The sequence below is a fragment of the Haemaphysalis longicornis genome, unplaced genomic scaffold (assembly GCF_048455015.1).
Source record: "Haemaphysalis longicornis isolate Haplotype H1 unplaced genomic scaffold, Haemaphysalis longicornis Haplotype H1 scaffold_2, whole genome shotgun sequence".
Taxonomy (NCBI): Eukaryota; Metazoa; Arthropoda; class Arachnida; order Ixodida; family Ixodidae; genus Haemaphysalis; species Haemaphysalis longicornis.
The window spans coordinates 121933220-121956160 of NW_027526295.1; the positions used below are offsets into that span (position 1 = coordinate 121933220).

Consider the following 22941-nt stretch of genomic DNA (forward strand, 5'->3'; position numbering starts at 1 on the left):
GATATGCCCCAGTCAACAGGTATACCGGTTGGGCTATGGAGCCTTAGTGATCATAAAGCAGTTTTGTGCAAAACAGCTCTATATTATTCTAGTGACGCCCTTACCCCTCCCAGATGCATAGACAGCAATAAAAAGCGCTTGTAGCAGCAATATGGGGATCATTACAAGCGTACTACGCAGTATTTTAAACGTTAGCGGAATGAGTCAGTCTGCTAGAATTTTGGGGTGTACTTAAAGATAACCGATTTTGTCTGCGTGATATGCACGCAACTTCATGAGTAATGACTGCGCAAGACAGCAAAAGTAAGCCCTGGGTCTCAAAGGCAGTGCGGATAGTTGCAGATAAAAGAAGTCGGGCTAATGCAGTTTTCAAAAAGAAACCGTCGCCTGTGCAGCTGAACTTTACACAAGTAATATAGTGACATGCGTGGTTAAGCTGACCAACACTTCATTTTTTGCATCTTTCCGCTCGCGCTTGAAGGACCGGCGGAAAGAACTGTAGAAATTTATCACACAAAACAGAAATGGTGAGGTTTCTTTTCCATCCTTTAAGTTTATGAAAATATTGTTGGGTAGCCTGTTTCAAAAGCCCAACAGTTTAACGTGTAGTTTTCCTCGGTGTTTTGGAACTGTAATCACTGTATTCACGCAGTTTGTCCTGTTCCTTATGCTTCGGGTCTCATGAATGACATTGTGTTTGACCACCGTGGTATTAAACTTCTGCTCAAAGGTTTAATGTGAACAGTGCACCAGGGCCCGATAACCTTCCAGCCGCTTTGAGTTCCTTGTGCACCCCATCTGTATAAAAATATGTGGGCATTATTTTTACAAAGTCGCTTGAAGAAGCGGTGTTGCCACGCGATTGGAAGATGGCAAATGTAGCTACTATTCACAAAAAGGCCGCTCTCTCGTCCTCATCAAACTATCGGCTGGTGTCCCTAACAAGCGTAGTTTTCAAAATTTATGAGCATGTTCTTTTCTCTGCCACCAACGATTTGAATGCCTTTTCTTTGTTAATTAATGAAATACTGGTAGGCGGAGAGCTTACCCGAGATAGAAAGGTCATGGAAGATGCTTTTGTACAACATTACACTACACTCTTCAGTCTTGCCGTTCCTAACATCGAAGACTTCAAGTAAGACTTCCTTCGCTTCATGCCACGTCTGGAGGACGATGTTAAAAATACATTAGAAGAACCCATGCGTTGGGCGAAGTAGAGAGAGCCATAGGCAATTTAAAGGGAGGCAAGTCGCCTTGCCCGGACGGTTTCGGTGCCGTTTTTTCAAGAGGTTTGAAACATCCTAGCACCATTTCTGTATAGGGTGTTATGTTAAGCGTCCGAGACGGCCGCTCTGCCGCTTTCTTTTTCGCGAGCGCATACTTGTTAATTCCAAAGTCAGACGACAGGGGAAAACTTCAGTATGTAACTGGCCACAGGCCAATCACCTTAGCCAATCCAGACTACAAAGTACTGATGAAGAATATAGCGAATAGATTACAGGGAATACTAACCACACTAGTAGGGCCGCATCAGACATGCGGTATACGAGGTAGAAGCATACTAAACATTGTTGATATCGCACGCAGTGTTTTACAGTGTTGTGAAGTATTCTGTAGAAGAGTAGCACTGCTTCAGATTGATTATGAGAAAGCCTTCGATAAAGTGTGTCACGAAACCTTGTTCTGCATTCTGTATAATGTTAATTTTGGCGATGTTGTGAAGGAGAGTGTACGTGTGGCGTATCGTGAATGTTTCAAAAAATTAATTGTAAACAAGCATGTATCCAAAAGTATTCCAGTTTTATCTTCTGTGAAACAGGGATGCCCTGCCTCTACCTTGTTGTTTTGCATTTTTTTGGAACCTTTTTGTTTGCACATAATCAATGATGATGGTTTACGCGGGTTTCGGCTCCACTCGAGTGAGGTCAGACATTAACATATGCGGATGACGTGGCTGTGTTTTGTGAGGATAAGGAGAGCATCAGCGAAGCAACAATGATATCAAAAGAATTTTGCCACGTTACAAAGAGTTCTGTTAATTGGGCGAAGTGTGTGGGGTTTTTCATGGAAATTGGGCAGCAGCACCATCTGTTTTTGAAAATGTGTCATCGTCACGCACACCAGTGCGTTATGTAGGAGTTCGCCTGGACAGCTATCAGGATAGCCGCGATTACTGGAAATCCGAAACGGTGAGGCTGCGCGAAAAGACAACCAAGTGGGGAGGTCGAGCTTTGTCTGTTTTCGCACGTGCCATAGTTTGCAACGCTTTTCTGTGAGCAACGCTGTAGTAAGTTATGCAAGTCATTTATTGTTCGAGAGGTCAAGTTCAGAAAATACATCGTGTGTTTCCCGAGTTCATTTGGTCTTCAGTTTAGGAGCGTTCAAGCGGAACCAATGTTTTCCGGCGTGTTAAGGAGGGCGGGGTTGGGTTTTGTCACGTTTACATTCGCCACATTGTTAATCGGTTTTTGTTCTTACGGGATATGAATGACCCTTTTCTAGGAACAATTTTACAAAGTGTGCTCTCAAAAACCTTGCCAACATATACTGTCTCGTCCGCAGACGAAAGCTGTAGTAGCCCTAAAGGCTATATGAAGGAGGTTGTAGACTCTTTCAAGTTTCTAGCAGTACGGTTTTCACTGGAGTACTTATCAGCTGCGTCAAGAAAGGCACTTACTAAAGACATAAAGGATGTGTTGTTACCTGTGCCAGGTTAACGATCGGTGTATAGATCTGTTCCTGGACAGGACGTGTTGTCTCGTGTTAAAAAGATGGCCATCCCAGCATCCGTGTAAACCTTTTTTTTAACTGCACACCGGTACACTTCCCGTTAAGACGTGGATGCAGGAGAAAACCTTGTTTGTCGCTGGTCCTATAACATGCACTTTCTGCAACAAACCAGAGACTGTTGAGCACGTTTTTGTGGAGTGCTGGGTGGGACGCCATTTGTTTCTGGGATGTGTTGCAAAGGATCTTAAAGATAAACCCGCCCGTTTCACCCCAAGGCATACGATTTCTTTGCGCACCTAGTGACAACAGTGTGCCGTATGACCTCATCATGGCTCTAGGATTTCATGACATTGAGAGGTCGAGGATGGCGGTGCGCCACGCTGACCCGCACGCCCTCACTGTGAGCAAATACGTTGCACAGAGTATTAGTTTGCTGTATGAAGTTCACAAGCGGGAGACGCCCGATATGAAATGGCTACCTGTACTAAAAGAACTGTGCACGTTTGATGTTTATTTTAAGTTTTTCCGTCAGCCGAAGTTCGGTCGATGGTTTTTAATCTATCCGTGACGTATATTGTGTTCAAAAAAAGTTAATGAGGAAAAAAAAGCTCTCGCTGCGGGTTCTCCTTTATCACTCAGCTTACTGAATTAGTGCATGACTTTGCTTGGGTGCTGGACAAAGGCTTTTGCATTCATTGTGTGTTCCTTAATTCAAAAATAGCCGGTGATATTTCATTCCATTTTATTCCCTTTTATTGCCCTAAAGAGGCGCGAGGGGGTATTAGACAAGGGGTGGGTAACGAAAGCGACAAACATAGAAGCCAAGAATTTAACAGAGGAAAAACCGATTGATGTTTTCTATGAAGGATGTTGGGCAGGTACAATGAGGTTAAAAAAATAGCCTCCTTGGGCAGGTAATGGTTGCGATTTCTCTGGGAAGGTCGTTCCAGTCTGGTGCTGTACGAGGAAGAAACGAGACAGAAAAAGTAGAGGTCCCGGGACGTGGCCGAGAAACTTGAAGCGAATGTTTCGTGCGCTGCGATATCCGTGTTGCGGGAACAATATAAGGTGGGGCATGCAAGGGAGTATACAACTTTTGTGGAACAAAGAAAGGCTGGAAATACGACGGCGAAGTGCTAGGCCCGTTAAGCCAGATTCTGCTTTCAATCCAAATACAATGACAGCGGAAGAGTATGAAGAGTAAATAAATCCAGCGGCCTGGTTTTGAAGTGATCCAATGGCATGTGTAAGATAACATTGCATATAAATCTAGCGGCCCTGTTTTCAAGTGATTCCATTGCATGTGTAAGATAAGATTGCCGACGGTCCCAAATGGGCGAGGCGTATTATAGTTTTGGTCGAACAAGGAATTTGTATGCTTGTAATTTTACACGCTATGGAGCGAGGCGTTAATGGCGCTTAAAGAAACCCAATGTTTTATTTGAGGACGAAATGATGTTAGTAACCTGTGCGTTTCATAAAAGATCACTACATAGAGTGATGCCCAAGTACGTGTTTAACTGAACATTTTCAAAGGGCATGACATTAACATACGTCGGATGTGGAATGAAACAAATTTACATCTACTGCTGTTGCGCACCATGAGCCAGCACTCGCACAATTCCTGCGGGCATTTTAGGTTGGCTTGATGGGATGACCGTTTTGAAAAGTCGATGACAGGGTCGTATATAACACAGTCATAACTAAAAAGGCAGATTTTACAGGGCACGCTTGAGGGCAAGTCATTTATGTATATAAGGAATAAAACAGGACTAAGAATATACCTTGGGGTACTTCGAACGTTACTGGAAGAGGATTAGAGGTAAGGTTGTTGATAAGGTTAGCGGTAAGGCTGGGGGCACTTTATTTAAAATTATTTAATCCAATTTAATATTTTTGGGTGAACATTTAAGTGGGAAAGTTTTATTACATTCAATACTAGGGTAGTTTGTCGAACGCTTTGGGAAAATTTAAGGATAAGGCATCGGTTTGGAAGTTACAGTCCAGGTTAGCATGCAAATCATGAACAAAAAAGGACAGTAGTGTTTTACAAGAGAAACGTGTGACGAACCCGTACCGTGCGAGATAAAAAAAGCGGTTTGAATCTAGAAAGTTTACAATATTTGTGTACATGACGTGTTCCATGATTTTACAGCGCACGCTGGTTACGGATATGGGACGATAGTTTAATGACCAGTTTTTGTTGCCTGAATGAGCATTGGAACGACCTTCCCGTTATTCCAGTCCTCTGTTAGATGTGCGGTTAAAAGTGTCTGTGAGGGGAGCAAGCATAGAAAGATGCACAGAATATGCTTTTTAAGCTGCGTAGTATTTCCGCAACTTTCGTGGGTCTTGTTGTCTTTGTGCCAACCGAAACATGTGTTTTTCTTGTTTTGTACTCTTTTAAGGGTTTTAAAGAACCACGGCTTTTGGCAGTTTGCGGGAAATAGGATTTCGGAATAAATCTGCCAGTAAATTTATTGCCCTTGTCTTAAACATTGTCCAGTTTTTTTTTCGATAGACCAGGAACAGCAATTAGTTTCCCAAATAAATAAGATTACGTTAAGCTTTGAATTTATTGCTTCAAAAGTTTCCTTATCCTAAAGCTCAATGTTTTTTCGATGGTTTAACGAATTACGGTTTAAATTTAAGGTCGGCATGGATGGACGGTAACTTATTTCGGGGAGAGATGTAATCGAGACCATGCTCTCAGGATGACTGGTTAGTCTTAAGTCCAAAATATTTTCACTCTCGTGAGTTACTACCGCTGGTTCGTGCAGTTATATTTGTGAAAGGTTAAAATTTAAAATAACGTCCCGGAAAGCTCCTTCTTAACCTTGGGCTTGTGATGGCGCAGTTTGGAGTTCTTGACGTGGCTTGACTGTTTTGCTCATTCTTTAGGTGATTGAAAAGCTTTCCTGGTATAATAATATTAGCACTGTAATTCATTGGAATAAGGAGTGTCTGTCGAGCAGAAAGCAAACTGTTGTCCTGGATGGCGAAAAATCTCACCATATTAATGTTATTTGAAGAATGCCTCAGGTCTCACAGCACCGTCCTGGGCCAGTTTATTATTTTTTTTTTTTTGCATGAATGATTTGACTTCCGGCATTTCTTCGTATATGTGACTCTACGCTGATGATTGTGTTATGTACAGGGTTGTTAAAATCACAATGACTATGAATTATTGCAACGTGACCGAAATAAGTTTTAGGACTGGCGCAACAAGTGGGGTGGGAGCAATAATTCGGAAAGAAAGGTTTGTATGCGTTCCTCAAAGACGAAAAATGCTCATAGCTATATTTATACTTCTGCACTTAACAGAAAATATATTACTTTCGTAAATGAGCAGAACCACGGGGCGTTTTTTCTGCTTCTAACCTTTGGTGGAGTCGTGAAATTAGACACGTGTGCTCTAAAGCATCACGCGGTTTATGTTTTTTGGGGCGCAATACAAAACACTGTCCGTCATACACAAAAGCACTGTCATGCAAGACTGACATCCGCCCTGTTCTTGAATACGAGTGCACAGTCTGGGACCCTTGGACGGCCACAGATATACGGGCGTACAAAGGATTCAAAATTTGTCTGTTCGTTTTGTGTCAATGACTGCACTCGGGATTTCAGAGTGTCCCGGCACAAAACTCTGGGATGGCAATCTTTGCTTGGCCGCAGGAAAATGCTCCGACTTAAAGTTTTTAACAGCATATTTCCCTCAAAAGTGGAATAAACCGCGAGCATTACTTACAAAACCCAGATTACATCTCATCTAGAAGGGTTTATTCACTTAAAGTAAAAGAAATTTCAGGCAGAAGCAATCTGCTTAAACTGTCGTCTTTCCGAGGTCCAAATCGGACTTGAATAACCGAACTCATCAGGCGGTGTCTTTTAGATCAAGTGAAAATAGCGCCGCATGTTTGCAGAGGAGCTGGTTCACTTCAATATTGTATACTCTCTTTGTTCGCCGTTGCACAACAGTTTGTGTTGCTTTGTTTGTTACCGTTTGATTTTGGTTTTTACAGACCTGTACTCATTGTTTTTACTTTTTGTCTCCCCCCCCCCACTGTAACGAACACATTGGTGCTGTGAGCATCGTGATAAATAGTTAAAAAATAAATAAAGGCATGAAAATAGGAACAGCTGCAGGTGCCGATGGCATAACCGCAGCTCTTTTCAAGGGGATGAGATATTGTACGGGAATAGCTTGCAGTAATATTTTTGGCATGTTCCAAATCACAAGAAGTGTCTGTAATGTGGAAAAACGGCAACGATATTCTGATTCATAATAAGAGAGATGCCAAGGACATAAACAATGAAAGACCCACCACTCTCCTCTCAGTTGTTTACAAGGGTTTACCAAAGTGGTAGTTAGCCGCGAACGTTAAAGCCTGGTTTAACATGCCACAATCAGCAGGGTGTGTTAGGGAAGGCCACTCCACCATGGATCACCAATGTCCAAAGCCACGGGATATCTATATACGCAGAGTACCCTAAACCCCCGTACGTGCATTTATAGATTTTGAGAAAGCTTTTCATTCCGTACTCCACGCAGCCCTTTTAAAAGCACTAAAATACCAGGGCGTAGAGGAAACCGACACAAGACTTCTATAAAACATTTAGAATAGATTCAGAGCCAGGATACCCTCCACATTACTCAATAAATTTACAATCCGAAAGGAAGCAACACAGAGAGATACCATCTCTCCGAAACTATTCACAGCTTGTCTGGAGGGGATATTTAGAAAGCTGGACTGAGAAAACATACGATTAAGAATTATCAGGGAATACTTCAGTCATTTGATGTTTGCGGACGACATAGCCTCACTGCGTCAGAATGCAGAATCCATGCAAACAATTCTTGATGAACTACAATCGGCCAGAACGGCCGTGAGGCTGAAAATAAATGTGAATAAATCTAATGAAATGAGGAATAAGCATTCAAAGAAGTCTTTTTCATCTCAGAAAACGAAATGCTATCTGAAGTAACAGAATATAACTACCTGGGACAGGTGGTTCGACCTTCGACAGATGGTTAGTGTTGACCCGAACCACGAGAAAGAAATCTTGTGCAGAATACGTATGGGCTGGGGAGCACTCGGCAACCTTTCCCATATAATAAAAAGTAACCTGCCTCTGTCGCTCAAAACAAAAATCTACAGGCATTGCATATTGCGAGTGGTGATATGCGGAGCTGAAAATTGGCGCCTTACTAAGCAACTACAAACAAACACTTAGGTTAGCTCCACAGGCCATGAAATATTTCATGTTAGGAATTACGTTCGGGGACCAGAAATGGGCTACCTAGTTCGGAGAACAAACTAGAGTTGACGATATCCTAGTTCAAGTACACAAAAAGAAATTGACTTGGGGTCACCATGTACCGGGACGAACGGACGAGCGGTGGACAATTCAAGTACGAGAGTGGACACCAAGAGATGGTTCTAAAAGAAGAGGACGGCAAATAACACGATTGAGAGATGAAATACGAACTGCGGAGATAAACTGTGGACTCGGGTGGGCGAAATAGAAAGCGGATGGAGTTCAATAGGAGAATCCTTCGTCCTGGCGTGCACCTGGGCAGACTGATGATGATGGTTGTGATGGTGATGATATACGAAGACTGTGTGTTGGTGTCTTGCTGCTTAGGAAGTCGCGCTTATATTTGATTGCGTTGCTTCTCCTATCTTTTGGATACTACGGAGAATAGCGTACTGTGTCACGCTTTGGAATGCTTTTGCTACATCTAAATCAAATATGGCTGTTGTGCCCAGGAGGAACGATACTGAACAAAAAAATCGGCCTCATCAATCTTAGCATGGTGTCTTGAGGGGAAAGTTTTTCTCGTAATCCGAGCATTGTACAGATTACATATCTTTTCCTCCCTTTTATCGAGTAAAAAGGACGACATGTTCTAGGAGCCTCCCTAGGATTTAGATGAAGGATGCTGCTATCAGATTTCCCATATTGAGTTGCTTTCCTGGTTTCGTGATGTTCAATTACTGCTTCCTCCCATTCACTTAGTATGTTTGCACTTTCGCAGCATTTGTTTAAGTATTTGGCCAAACCTCTACTCAGGTATCGTGTGGATTTCCAATAATTTAATTTGTAATTTTAGCCGGTCTAAGTGCAAAGTTGACTCGTAGAGTTTTTATTGTGTACTTAACCTCATGTATTATAGGGCTCCTGTGCTGGCCAGGCAGCGCTGCAAAACCTCCTTCCGCAAAACCTACTCCAAAACCTACCTTACTGCAAAACCTACCTCACCTGCCCCCAGTCGCGTCGTACGCATGCAGTATTTAATGATTTTGAATTATGAGCGACACGAAAAGGCTGCAATTATGTTTAGTGTTTTTAATACCTCCGCATTATTACCATTGACACCAATAGAAAATGAATTTTTTAGTGACTCAATAACCTTTACTATTTCGATGGGTCAAAAAAATTATAGGGTTCGTGAGGACCTCGCAAAGGTCGGCGCATGAAGAATGTTGTGCATAGGTTTATTTGGAAAGAAAATCATATAAACCTTGACTTGAGAATATCTGGAACTTCCGAGTCAGGATCCGGACAGCCAGTTTCATCGAATAGCGATATGAAGGTAGACTGATTTGGATTTGCAGTTTTCCAAAACCGCTTAGGGTCACATTGAAGCATAGAAGGTAGAGCAGCTGAAAAACATCTACGTTTCGCCAGTTGCATTATTCTGTCAGTCTTTGGCTCCGCTGTAATACTGTACTCATGTGGAACTTTGGCTAGCTAGTTTGGCTGCTTGAAACAAACTCTTCTTATTATTATTTAAGCATCTTAGTGGATCATTAAACAATTGGGAGCCCAAACGCTGTGTTACTGTGATGCTCGGAATATGAAGCTTTATTAGGAGCTGCAACTCAGTCTTAAATAGTGTTACGGGACTCTCCAAATAGAGGCAAACAACGAAGACGACGGCAGACACTGGACGGTGCTCGGTTCGAGAAAGAAGAGGAGAAGGTTGATCGGCCAGCTTGCGAACTGTTCGTTTAAGCGCTGCTGCATGCAACCACCGCAGAGTGTGTGAATATCTCAAATACGCCTTATTTTCATCGTAACATTGTGGTGAAGGTTGCGAAGTTCCTCGCGTAACAATGCCTGGTGATGGAGCGACCACGCCGACGACCCGCCTCGTCATCGTGTCTCATCCCCGAGAGCCTGGCATATTCACCCAGACGGGCGACAGTGATGTGGGCGACTGGCTCAGTCTCTTCGAGCGTGTTAGCGCTCACAACAGGTGGGATCCCACAATAACGCTCGCAAATGTCGTCTTTTATCCGAAAGAGGAGAGTCCTGCACGCAAGTGGTTTGAGACAAACGAGACCGAATTGACCAGCTGGAAATTCTTGAAAACCATGCAGCGCAAAGTGTTTGGAAAGCCTCTTGGTCACCAGGTTGTTGCCCCCAAAGGAGATTGCATCGCGCGCCCAGACATCGACTGAATCGTACGTCGCATGATTTCAGAATGTTTTGGACCTGTGCTCGAAATCTGACAGCACAATGCCGGAGGCCGACAAAGTGGGCCACATACTGAAGGGCATTGCGGACGACGCATTCCACCTTCTTATTTCTTATATGCAAAGACTGTGCCACTGTAGATTCCATTATTGAGAAATGTCGGCGCTTCGAAGAGGCCAAAGTACGCCGTATAGCCCACAACTTCACACGACTTCCATACACAGCAGGGCCCTCTTCGTGTGAAGATGGCAACCTAGAAGCCCGTCTTCCCCGCTTACAAGATCCCGTTCCATCGCCGTGGGATATCACCAAAATCGTGCACCGAGAAATGGAGGCTATGACCCCTATTACTGCGGTGCCATACCTGCCCGATCGGAACGACCTCCACACCGTTGCCATTACCAAATAGCCAACATGGGCCTTCACTCTGGGTGCTCAATTAGCTCTCCGTTCGGACAAGGGTTCCGGTCGCCCGGTCCCCAAAACGAACGTCCTCCTCCACGCTACCCACGCCGTAACCCCGCTGAGTGGCGTACCCCGGACGATAAACCAATTTGTTTCCAATGCTCCAGAGTTGGCCACATTGCCCGGTACTGTCGCAGCCGCCGGGTCTCGTTCTTCCGCCACAGTTACTCCGACTATAGGGCTCGACCACACTTTGGCTACTCCGATGACCGGCAGAACTGCTTGTCTTCTCGTCCTCAGCTGAACCCGACCAACTTTAACAGTCTCCCGGCCAGATTAAAGCGTTTGCCGTCGCCCCAACGCCGCCAGTCCCACAAACCACTGCCTCGCCGCCCATCCCCGACGTCCGACTACGCTCGACCTGTTATTGCAGCTCCCGGACGTGACGCTGAATTCCCGACCACGCCCAAAAATCTCCTCTTGACCTCTGCTACCCGGAACAATTTACTGGACGTTGAAGCTGACGGAGTTCCTGTCAGTGCCCTCAGCGATACATGAGCGCATTTATCTGTTATGAGTGCTAATCTTCGCCGCCGTTTACCCAAAGTTATGACGCCACCAACATCACCTCTTGTTAGAGTCGCTGATGGAGGGACACCTGTTGTTATAGGAATGTGCTCTGCTCGTGTGACTGTAGCGTGTCATCAACGGACTGTTTTGTTCATGGTGCTTCGACGTTGATCGCATGACCTCATCCTTGTCCTTGACTTTTTGTCTCAGCACGCCGCCCTCATTGACTGTTCTACCACTGTCTTTCGCCTCGAGATGCCGATTTTACCAGCTCCCGAAGACGCGCCCGGCAAGAAGCTTTCCTCCAAAAAGCACACTCCCTTGGCACCGAGATCACTACCTGATGTTCCCCTGTCGTTCAGATCCCAAGTTCTCGACGGTGATTACGTAGTGTCACCAATCATTGATGTGCTGCTTGCGCACAGCGTGAGCCTACCTCATACCGTAGTTAGTGTTACCAACAACGAAGTCACGTTGCCCTTCCTGAATTTCAGATTATATCCGCAGGTTCTTCCGCAGGGTATGACACTCGCCACGTTGGCGCCGTTTTGTGATTACGATGTTTCCGCAGCAACCTTTGGCGAACCTTCAATCGATGCTGAAACACCCCGCCCGACTGCTCCGCGGAAGGATGCCGAACTTTCGAAGATGATTGCAGCTGATCTAACGCCAACGCAAGCTCAAGACCTGCGTTGCGTTTTGGAGTCATACGGCGACATCTTCGATTTCGGGGATCGTCCTTTGGGCAAGACATCCATCGTCCGTCACCGTAATTACTCCGGAGACGTCAGCCCTGTGCACAAACGGCCGTAACGTGTGTCCCACGCTGAGCGGATTGTTATCCAAAAGGAGGTTGACAAAATGCTTAATAGAGACATCATTGAGCCATCCTCAAATCCTTGGGCGTCACCAGTTGTCCTGGTTAAAAAGAAAGATGGAACCTGGGGATTCTGCGTGGACTACCGGCACCTTAACAAAATCACAAAAAAGGACGTCTATCCCCTTCCAAGAATCGACGATGCGCTCGATTGCCTTCATGGTGCCGCGTACTTTTCTCCATTGATCTCCGCTCCGGCTACTGGCAGGTCACTGTCGATGAGAAGGACCGTAAAAAGACGGCTTTTATCACACCGGACTGACTCTACCAATTCAAACTAATGCCATTCGGACTTGTAATGCCCCAGCTACGTTCGAGCGAATGATGGAATCCCTCCTCCGCGTCTTTAAATGGCCGACTTGCCTTTGCTATCTTGATGACGTTGTCGTCTTTCACCAACGTTTGCGACGCACCTCCAGCGACTGTCGGACGCTCTGGCCGTTTTTCGCCGTGCCGGACTTCAACTTAACTCTTCCAAATGCAAGTTTGGACGATGGCAAATCACCATGCTCGGTCACCTGGTCTGTGCTAAAGCAGTGCAACCTGACCCCGACAAAATTGAAGCTGTGCGAAAATTTCCCGTTCCATGCTCGGCAACAGATGTGCGCAGTTTTGTCGGTTTGTGCACTTATTTCTGCCGCTTATTCCGAAATTTCGCCGAAATCGCCAAACCCCGTACCGAACTTCTCAAGAACGATACTCCATTTGCATGGTGCCCTGAGCAAGCCGCAGCGTTTTCTCGCCTCGTCGACACTCTGACCAGCTTACCAACCTTTGAAGTTGAAGTTGAAGTTGAAGTTTATTTCCATAAACGTACACCGTTATGGCGGAAAATAGGGTAAAAAGCTGCACTCAGCAACTTGACGAAGCCCTACATCTTTCATGGTCAACAGAAACAACAGAAAAACATGAACAACAGCGGCGGGAAAAACAAACAAAAAAAAGCAGTACATAGACACCACTTGTGGGTGACAAACAAAACTAGCACGGAAAATACAATATGTTCAAAACTACAATAGATAGCGCATCAATAAGTGGATATAAGGACGTGAAGGCAGTAGGGATAAAAAAAATATACGCAAGAAACCGCACAAACACAGCAAGGAACTATTCCCAAACATCACAGCCTTTCCGAACAAACAAGTTAAACAGCATAGATTTTGTACATGAGTCAATATCAAAGTCAATAAATGCAAGTCCATTCAACAACTTCGGAAGGGTATACCCAATCATCTGCAAAGTGTAGTTTGTACGTGGGCGAGGAACTTTCCAACGTTTAGACAGTCTAGTCGGATAGGGCGTATGATTAATTTGAAGATTAGCTATCAACGAAATGTTCTTAGTATTGTTTTTAGGACCTCTAGGACCCTTCTCCTCCCACGCAAATGCGCTCTTACGCCAGTGGCCATGGCATAGGTGCTGTGCTCGCCCAAGTCCAGTGTGGTCACGATCGGGTGACTGCATTCGCGAGCCGCCTCTTGGCACCGGCAGAACGCCACTATTCCATCACGGAACGCGAGTGCCTTGCGCTGGTGTGGGCTGTCGGAAAATTTCCACTGTAATTATAAGGTCGCGATTTCACCGTAGTGACAGACTACCATACAGCCCGCTGGCTATCGTCTTTAAATAACCCCACAGGGCGGCTTGGTCGTTGGGCACTACGACTACAAGAGTACAACTTCAACGTCGTTCACAAGTCTGGATATTTGCACAAAGACGCCGACTGTCTATCGCGTTACCCCGTTGGTACGCCGGACACCGCTGACATCGCTGACAATGCCCACCTCTTGGCAATGTCCGATTTCCTCCAGATGGGCGGAGAGCAACGCCGTGACTCTTCATTGCGTGCAATAATCGAGCGCCTACAATGTGACCCATCGGACCCATCGCTCCGAGCCTTCCTCCTCCGTGAGGGAGTCCTCTACCATCGTAACTACCACTCTGATGGGCCTGACGTCCTCCTTGTGGTACGTGAACACTTGCGCCTAGATGCCCTCCAACAGCTTCACGACGTCCCGTTGGCTGGCCATCTCGGTGTTGCGTGCACTTGTGCCCGCGCGTGCCACCGATTCTTCTGGGCTGGTCTTTATAAGTCGGTAAAAATATACGTCAACGCTTGCGATTTGTGCCAGCGCCGCAAGAAATTGTCAGTGCTCCCTGCACGACCCCTTCAGCCCGTGAATATTTCGACGGAACCATTGTTCCGCGTCGGCTTTGACCTCCTTGCCCCTTTCTCCCCATCGGTGTCTGGCAATAGGTGGACTGTGGTTGCTACCGATTCCGCCACCCGGTGTGCCATCACCCGTGCCCTGTCAACAAGCTGTGCCACTGATGTTGCCGACTTTGTCCTAGAAAACGTCATTTTGCAGCATGGTGCTCCGCGGTAGCTCCTCACAGACCGTGGTCGTTCCTTTCTTTCCAAAGTTGTTGCCAACCTGCTTCGCTCGTGCTCCACCCGACACAAGGTGACCACAGCATACCATCCCCAGACAAATGGTCTCACCGAGCACTTTAACCGCACACTCACAGAAATGCTGGCCATGTATGTCTCATCTGACCACAAAGACTGGTATGCCATGCTTCCATATGTCGCATTCGCTTATACCTCTTTACGCGATAATACCACCCGACTCTTCTCCGTTTTGTCTGTTGTATGGTCGAGAATCAGCTTTGCAAATGGACACTTTAATGCTTGCTCCCGCTTCTTCACGGACAGCCTACGCCCCCGACGCCATCACGTGGGCTGCGCTGGCACGTAACGTTGCTCGCGCGCGGTTGTGTGATTCCCAGGTGGCCCAAAAGTCCCGTATTGAAGATAATCGCAGCACTGTGTATTTTCCGGCTGGCTCTCTGGTGCTCCTGTGGACGCCTCTTCGCCGTGTTGGCCTTTCCGCAAAGTTGATGCCCCGTTACACCGCACCTTATCAGGTGCTGCGACAGGTGAAGGATGTCACGTGCGAAGTTTCTCCTTTACTGCTCTCCACATCGCAAGCGTCTCCTTCATCGGACGTTGTTCACGAATCTCGCCTCAAGGCCTATCGGACGCCTGCCGATAGCGACTCCTAGCGTACACCGGGACGGTGCTTTCGCCGCCGGGGGGTCATGGTTCGTGACGCTCCAAATACCAGCAAACGACGAAGACGACGAGAGACACAGGACGGGGCTCAGTTCGAGAAAGAGGAGAAGTTTGATCAACCAGCATGCAAACTCTTCCTTTATGCGCTGCTGCATGCAACCATCGCAGATTGTGTGAATATCGCAAATGCGCCTTATTTTTATCCTGCAAATAGCAACCAATTCCCTATGAGAAAATGCTGTGCGAAACCGGAGGAAAAGGTACAAAAAGTTTGTTAGACCCTCCTTTATACTGTAGTAATGACCTTTGACATAGAGTGTGAGAATCTTTTTCCTTTTCCTGCTTTTGATTAACTCGCAAGTAAATGTTGCGTGTACGGCCAGGTGATCCATAAAAACACGCAGGCACGTGACATGGGTAAAGTCTTCAGAGTGAGTAGTTAGAATGAGATCGAGAATGTTCGACGAATCGCCAGTCATGCGGGTTGCTGGTGTCAACAGTCGCGACATACCAACTATAAAGCATACATGAACGGATTCGCTAGCCGCTTCATTTTTAGATAACGTGGAAGACTGATTGGACTAGTCGACATAAAGGAAGTGAGTCTCCAAAAAGAAGAATCGGGCTGTTTGGGTGTCGCATTTTTATTGTGCTTAACGCCTCATTGAGTAACAGCGTGAATGCGCTGTCGCTGTTAGGGGCCCGATAACTAACCCCGATTAGTACACGGGGGCGAGCAGCATCGCAACTGAGCCAGCTCATCTGTAATGGAGACGATATTTTAGCATGCGAACAGGGTAGGTTATGGTTAGGGGCGATAAGTACGCATCCGCCTCAGGAGGTACCAGGTCTGTCTTTAGGAAATATGTCGATGTTGGCGATGGATGGAAGAACTTCACTGTCACTCATTGATGAGTTTAACCACGTTTCGGTAAGCAAAAGAGTGTTAGATGAGGCTGAGCTTAGAAAGATGGATAAAGAGTCACCCACGGGTGTAGGGCTGCGCACATTACAATCAGAAAGGACAACGCAGTACATTCTTTAGGTGGAATTCTTAACGCTTTGGATTATGGCATTGCTATGAGCTTTCTTCAACCACCTTATTGGTTACATGGTCGAATACATAGGCTTTGTTATTAGTGACAATCTTTCAATGGCACGACACAAACGAAAGGTTTCGGGCCTTTCCAAACCCAATGAGGCGTTTCTGCGGGAAACGAGTTGGAGCTGAGAGATCTTGAGCGACGCTAAAGCCAGAGCCCTTAAACTTGTCGGCTCCGATCAATGCTGTAACCTCATCTTTATTGCTTAAGAACTTTACTCTTGCAGGCCCGCATTTGTCGAGATGAAAAGGTCCAATGCGACAGGCAAGCTTCTGTCTTGCCTCCCATAGCGCCAACTGCGCAATAAAATTAAAGGACAATTTGACAACCACGCAACTAGGCAACATTTGCCCACGTGGACAGTCGAGAGTTGCAGCTGTGGCTGTGACTGAGTATTTGGCAGCATATAATGTATGCATCTGACTGACCTCACACAACGCCGAAACAACCATAATTACTTGCGCCGTAAAACATGACCCAGTGTAGAGGTGACCTGTGTCCAATGGACATTATTGCTTTTTTTATTCCCAACTTTAGAAAGTGCGTAGCTATGATCGAATTTTTGTGTGTTCTCTTTTATCGATATATCCCCACTGAAGTCAAACTGCCACGCGATACGCCAACATGTCATAGGCGTTTTAAAGCGAAACTTTCAATGTCTCACTGACGTAACCATTCATAACGAAAAACGCAATTCCGGAAAGCCAAAATTACACTTTGTGTTTCACAAAACGATAATGCAGATAAGCGAAGCAACATCAACCACCTGAAGAAAAAAAATTCCCCGCATTTCCCCGAGGGGAAGAATGTGAAAGTTCGAATGCACGAGTTGAATTTGCGCGGTTCGGTAATGTTCGCGAAAGAGAGATCACACACACACACACAACTACAAAGAAAGAAAGATGCATTTATTCATAGACACCTATTTGTGTTGTCCTTGTACTTGATTGCTAGAGCGGATCTCAGCTTTGAAATTTCGTGTCAGTACTCCTTTAAGCGGGTGCATTAGTCCTTCTCACGCCCGATTCCTGGCCAATCCCCCACGTGGGTATGGTCCATGTCAGCGGCCAGGCAGCGCGCGCCCATCTCCCCCGTTGCCAAGGAAGACGAGGAGCGCGCGCACCCGCAGCTGTTGCTATGCGGACGACGGCGGACGCTTCAGGCTCGCTTAAGAAGTGCATTCGCACTTAAAAAAACGTTTCCCGTGGTCGGCATCAAGACTGGCTTGGCTTTGACGCGCTATGAAGCCGACTTCTATCCATGGTAGAGGCAGTTTCAATTTTTGGGCATTGACTATGACACCGTTTGCATGGAATAAGGCTTCGCGTTGTAACTATCCTTGGGTTCACAATGCTGTTTTAATTTTTCCTACGCAAATTTTTCACTACAGGAGGAAACACGGAAGGCGTACTCAAAGTAAAATGACAATTGTACCTTTACCTCCAATGAAATATTCTAGCACGCATGCGACCAGTACTATAATAAATGCTGCACGTTGCTCCAACGTCACGCTAATTTGCTTGCCAATAAGTGTAGGACGCGTAATGAAGCTTTCACCCTTACTGTGTTTTTTTTGGAAACTATCAACTCCCCTTACAACTGAGCACCACAACACAAACACTTATTCAGGACCACATTGCCATCATATTAAATTCCTTCGCCCTCTGGTCTCTAGGCGAGCGCCATTGGGGGGCCACGTGTACCTAATAATGTATTCGTAGGCTGCAGGAAGCTGTCGACAATTACGTCTAGCCTTGCTTTTGTGTCAAATTCCGCGACACCACAGCGATACTAATTTTATCAGAAGCGGGTGAGTAAGGCAGTAATTTTTAGGTGTGCTGAATGAAACACACGATGAATATTTGTACTGCTAAACTCGTCTAGAAGGTAAATTTTGTTTTTGGTTTCGACAAAGCTGCTTTCGCTGTGTTCCATGAATGATGGTTTAGCGTTCTAGAATAAAGAGATTGCTCCGAGATTTGCATAGACCATTTATATGATAAAACATGCTCCTGTTTATAGAGATTCGTTCATTTCCCTAAGGCTGTTTTTGCTGCAAGAGCGAAACGAATTGATGGTAACTACTTAAATTTGAAACAGGCCCAGCGCCAGATTCATCATGCAATACCACTCCAAACCACCGCCAGATGGTCCCTACAACCACATGGAATCTGCGAAAATTGACGGTAAGTACACCTGTTTGTTATATAAAATGTATATGTGAATGAGCACACCACAAAGTATGACAAAATACATAGATGAGCCGAGCGTAGCGATTTCACAACAGCCAACATTTCTGCGGCACTGAATAAATGATGCATGGTTCTGTCCTCATAGGCATAATCTCCCGCTTGCAGCATACATGTATGTGGGCTGTGGGTAGTCCAGAACTTCTTAATGGAAAAATAGTTATCATTGGTGGGCGGATTGGTATTGCAGGAATTTACGATGGGCGAGATTTGGGTAGCGGCAACTGTAAGCAAGTTTCCAAAATATTCATAAAACCGCTGTGTAGAAAGCAATCATGCGTGCGGTGCACTACGTAAATACCACTTAGTGTGCACTACCTCAAAGCGCCGGGTTTCTGTTTCATGAAAGTGATGATATTTTAGCGAAATTTATAACACGCTTTCACAAGCAATACTGCAAAGCGGCACAACTACTTGACAATAATGCTGCTATAATTATTTTCCGTGTACGCATCGTTGTGGGTTCGCGCTGTAACTTGACACAATAACCAACGTGCGTTATAAAATCAACAGCACAACCTGTTGGTTGGTCAAGTCAATCCGGAGCCACCCACTACACTGCGCCTCATGACCCTCATGCGCCTCATGACCTAGCGCGTAAAATTTCAACACCCCACCATGGCTACCTCTTGGAAAAACTTAACTCAGCGAGTTCGCGTTCATTACCACACCGCAAGCACTTTGACGCAGAGGCATAGACAGAGTCGCAGACTATTGCCTCAGCATTTACAGTGGATGGGCTGTTTCAAAGAATAGAGATTGACGCATTGGTGATAAAGAATGATTTTTAAATGCGGAGCATTTCTTAGGCTCGCCTGGTCCTGCGTCGTTAATGGCGGCGCCGTCCACACGCTCACTGCGCATGCGCAACTCTCCTCTTACACCCACAGCTGTGCGATACTACACTATAAAAAAATGAAATAGCAGCGCCCGGTTTCGATCCCACGAATCTCTGGTCGCAACGGGAGGTACGCGGTGCTCTTCCCACTACGCTACAAATCCGGGACAGAAGCAAGTGCTACGAACGCGCCTTATGTCCTTGACTCATTCAACTACGTCAAGAAGCTACTGATACAACGAAGGCACGCGAAGCTGAACGTCAACGGAAACGACGAACTGAAAACTTTAGAGGGGGATGCCGAATTTCCCGTGGGAAAGCTGTGACGGGAAGCGCCACGCGCCTTGCAGCTGAACCAGCCCCGTCCGCAGCGCCTCTGATGCTGATTGTGGCAGGATGCCCCTAGGGATTGGCCAACCAAAGAATCCATCACGAGATAGGTTCACGTTCAACCACCGTCGTCATCTTCCCGTAGGGGAACCGCGGTAGAAGAAGAAGAACGAGAAGACAAAGCTGCGAAGAGGAGGGCGTGCACATTGCTCTCAGCCGGTACACCAATGTCAACAACCTTTACCTCACCAAAGCTGACGGAGACTACCGATTCTACCACAGAGACAACATCGACAAGAACATGATGGACGAGTTTCGGCGCCTCGAGAACCACCACCTACTCACCGTAACACAACAGCACTTGCTTGCCTTTGCAACCGATGTGGACCCGGACGCGGAATTCCCTCTGGCGCTAGTAAAAACCAGATCAGTCGACATAACGGCAACACAATGGAACCACACGGAACCACCACGATGCTTCGCATCCTCATCAGGGTTCCCCAAGGGAAGATGGTGTAATTTTTTTATAACATTTATAACGTACAATTAAGCTGTGTCTGGGCACTCGTTATCTAAGAACCACTGGAGACATTCAACGTACAAGCATTGGATAGGGATTGTCCCAAAATCTTCAAAGGAAGGGCGGAGACCTAAGGGCAAAACTGGATACAATATATTTAGGTGCCGATTCTTATACACAACACTTCTTAGTCGATGAAAGACCTCACAGAGGTGTCTAAAAATTTGAAAAGACCTGTTTTTAGTTCAAATTATTAATTATGGCTCCACAAGGTGAGAAAACCAACTCCTTTTTTCTTAAATTGGCAGATACCAATTTATGCACAGTTAAACAAATGTTTATTACGCAGCACTTACACATGCGAAAATATTTTAGGTGATATAACTTACTCACTGCCATCACCAACATGGGATCATTTGTACACGGAGAACGAGTGCACAGTGGTCAAGACATATATCAGAAAACAAGATACACAGGGTGAGTAACAGGCATTCCTTGGGAAACCACATCTTGGGGAGCTGCGGGAGGGTGGTCTACCATAGATGTGTTGACGTCTGTTTTATGGTGCCGCATATTTGGAGCCAATTTCTGCTCCAGGAGTAGCACGTAAACTTAGGAAAGGCAAGTCCGCAAGACCATAGAGAATAAACCTAAAGTACATACTAACAAGAATTTTCAAATAGCTTACAAGAGGAAAAAAGGTCATTCATGTCATGAATACCTCGTGGAAAAGAAATTGCGAAATAACTATTTTAGAGAATACCAGCACACGTGATTAAATAGCAGTATTACAATAGTTTTCCACAAAAATGACGAAATTTTGGTTTATAAAATAGCGACCGCATAAGGCAGTAAAGTACATCTACACTCTTACGCAAAAATGACTAAAATAGGGACTAAAATACAGCCGTTAGTCTTCGCGGGCGATCATTCATCTTCAAGGGGAGTATCTGCGGCAGAGTACGTGCCGTATGCATAAATGCGGACTAACGGTTCGTCCCCGCCGATCTATAAGGAGTAACGGGAAGACGAAACGCACGCAGTTAGTCTCTTTGCTGCGTCATTAATCCCCTAATGGCGTCGTCGTTGCCGTTTCGCGCATATGTCTGCGAACAGTTTTATATTTCCAAAACACAAGCCATTGCAGTCACTGGGTGCTTTAGATGGTGCCACGGGAGAAAATATTGATGTTAGTTATAAGAAAATCGCCCACGGTTAGTAGAGCGGCGGGTAATGGCAAGGAGCGGCGAAGCGCGATTGCCCTACGCTTCTTGGCGATGTTATGTTGTTACGCTGTGTTGCATACGATTCGTGCGAGGTAATAACGGCAAATGAAAGCTTTCATGCGCCTTAACACTAACGCAAAAATTAGTGACAATAGCAAAAGTGGATTCCTGAGCGTAATGAATATGTATATGTTGAACAGACGAAAAAAAAACGCATGTTGCTGATGACACCTGCAAAACAAAAATGCTCGCTACAGGTAAGCGTCTCGAAGTTATCTTTACGCTCGGTACATAATTGCCTTGGGCACCAAAGCTATGACAATGCTGCAACTGCTGTAAAACCCGCTTGCATTTCCCAGTCGCAATCGTCTAGCGACGCGAATTTGAAGAATTCAGGCTAAGCAACACCGAATTCGCTTTCGCCGATGCAGGAAAATATGGCATGTTTTCTTATTCTGCCACTCACACAGGCGACACCTTTCACATACGTTACATGGAGCACTTAACATATGTATCTAACACTAAGAAAGCACTTAGCTTGCGCTAATTTGTGCGGAAACAAATGGGTCGTCCGATCGCCCGGCTACCTATCTCAACTAGGCGACGACGAGTTGATTGTTATTTACGAGAAAAACTATGGTTGTGAGGCTCTACTTTGAATCGAACAGAGCAATAGTCCCTAAACCCAGCGAAGCTGTAAGCGCAAGGCGCAAAACGCGGTCACGTTCGCTTGCACAGATAGAAATTCGGGCACGAGTTGCAATTGATCTGTTTCGTTATGCACAGTACTACACGCTTAGCTACTACCCGGCGGCGTGGTCCAGCGGGTAGCGTGTCGGGTTCCTTTTGTATAGTTCTGGGCGTCAGGGGTTCGATCCTTGCCGGTGACGGATTTTTTTTTCTTTTTTCTGCGCTCTACGCAGTTCGTCTTTGGGGAGTATCGGAACGGACCATCCGGGTGGGGGTCTAACCGTTTGTCCCCTCGCAGTTAGTCCCCAAAGGGACTAATGATTGTGGCAGAGGCCATTAGTCCCCGAACGGACGAACTTTTAGTCCTTTTTGCCTAAGAGTGTACAATGGCGGGGAAAAGGTAGCAGGCACGCTACCGCAAATTGTTGTGACATTACAGCAACAAAGCGGCTTTTAACAGCGCAGGTGTTGTAGGTGGAACATTTTTCTCAGTGTGCTGTGGATTGTGCGCCACGCAACGGTATGAGCGTGCTACTAGACTCCCCGGTGGCCTTGCAGAAAAAGGTTTATAAACGCACCAGTAGACGTCGCAGTGGTCTTCAAGAGCACGTTAATTCCCGCCGCCGACGTTAAGCTGCTATTTCATTGCGCGAAGCGTTCAATTGACGTGGCCACAGCGCTGCCGTTCTCCAACGACCATGCGTTGACGTTCGAGCCGACACGAGAAAACACAGTTCAGCTTTTTCAGAAGAACCCAATTTCCCACAATGTGGAACTGGGTTTTCGCTTTATTTGTTTACGTTCTCGGCGGATGACCACTGTGAACTGCTGCGTCGGGTTTA

The 22941-nt window shown here is 45.9% G+C and overlaps 1 long non-coding RNA gene across 1 annotated transcript in view; it reads left to right on the forward strand.

Moving 5' to 3' along the window:
• Positions 1–18342: 18342 nt before the first annotated feature.
• Positions 18343–22941, forward strand: part of LOC144167351 (uncharacterized) — a 29516-nt gene continuing 24917 nt past the window's right edge. Inside the window, exons 1-2 of the long non-coding RNA XR_013321962.1 lie at positions 18343–18432; positions 20559–20660. This is a non-coding gene — a long non-coding RNA (uncharacterized LOC144167351). The remainder of the gene's footprint in view (positions 18433–20558; positions 20661–22941) is intronic.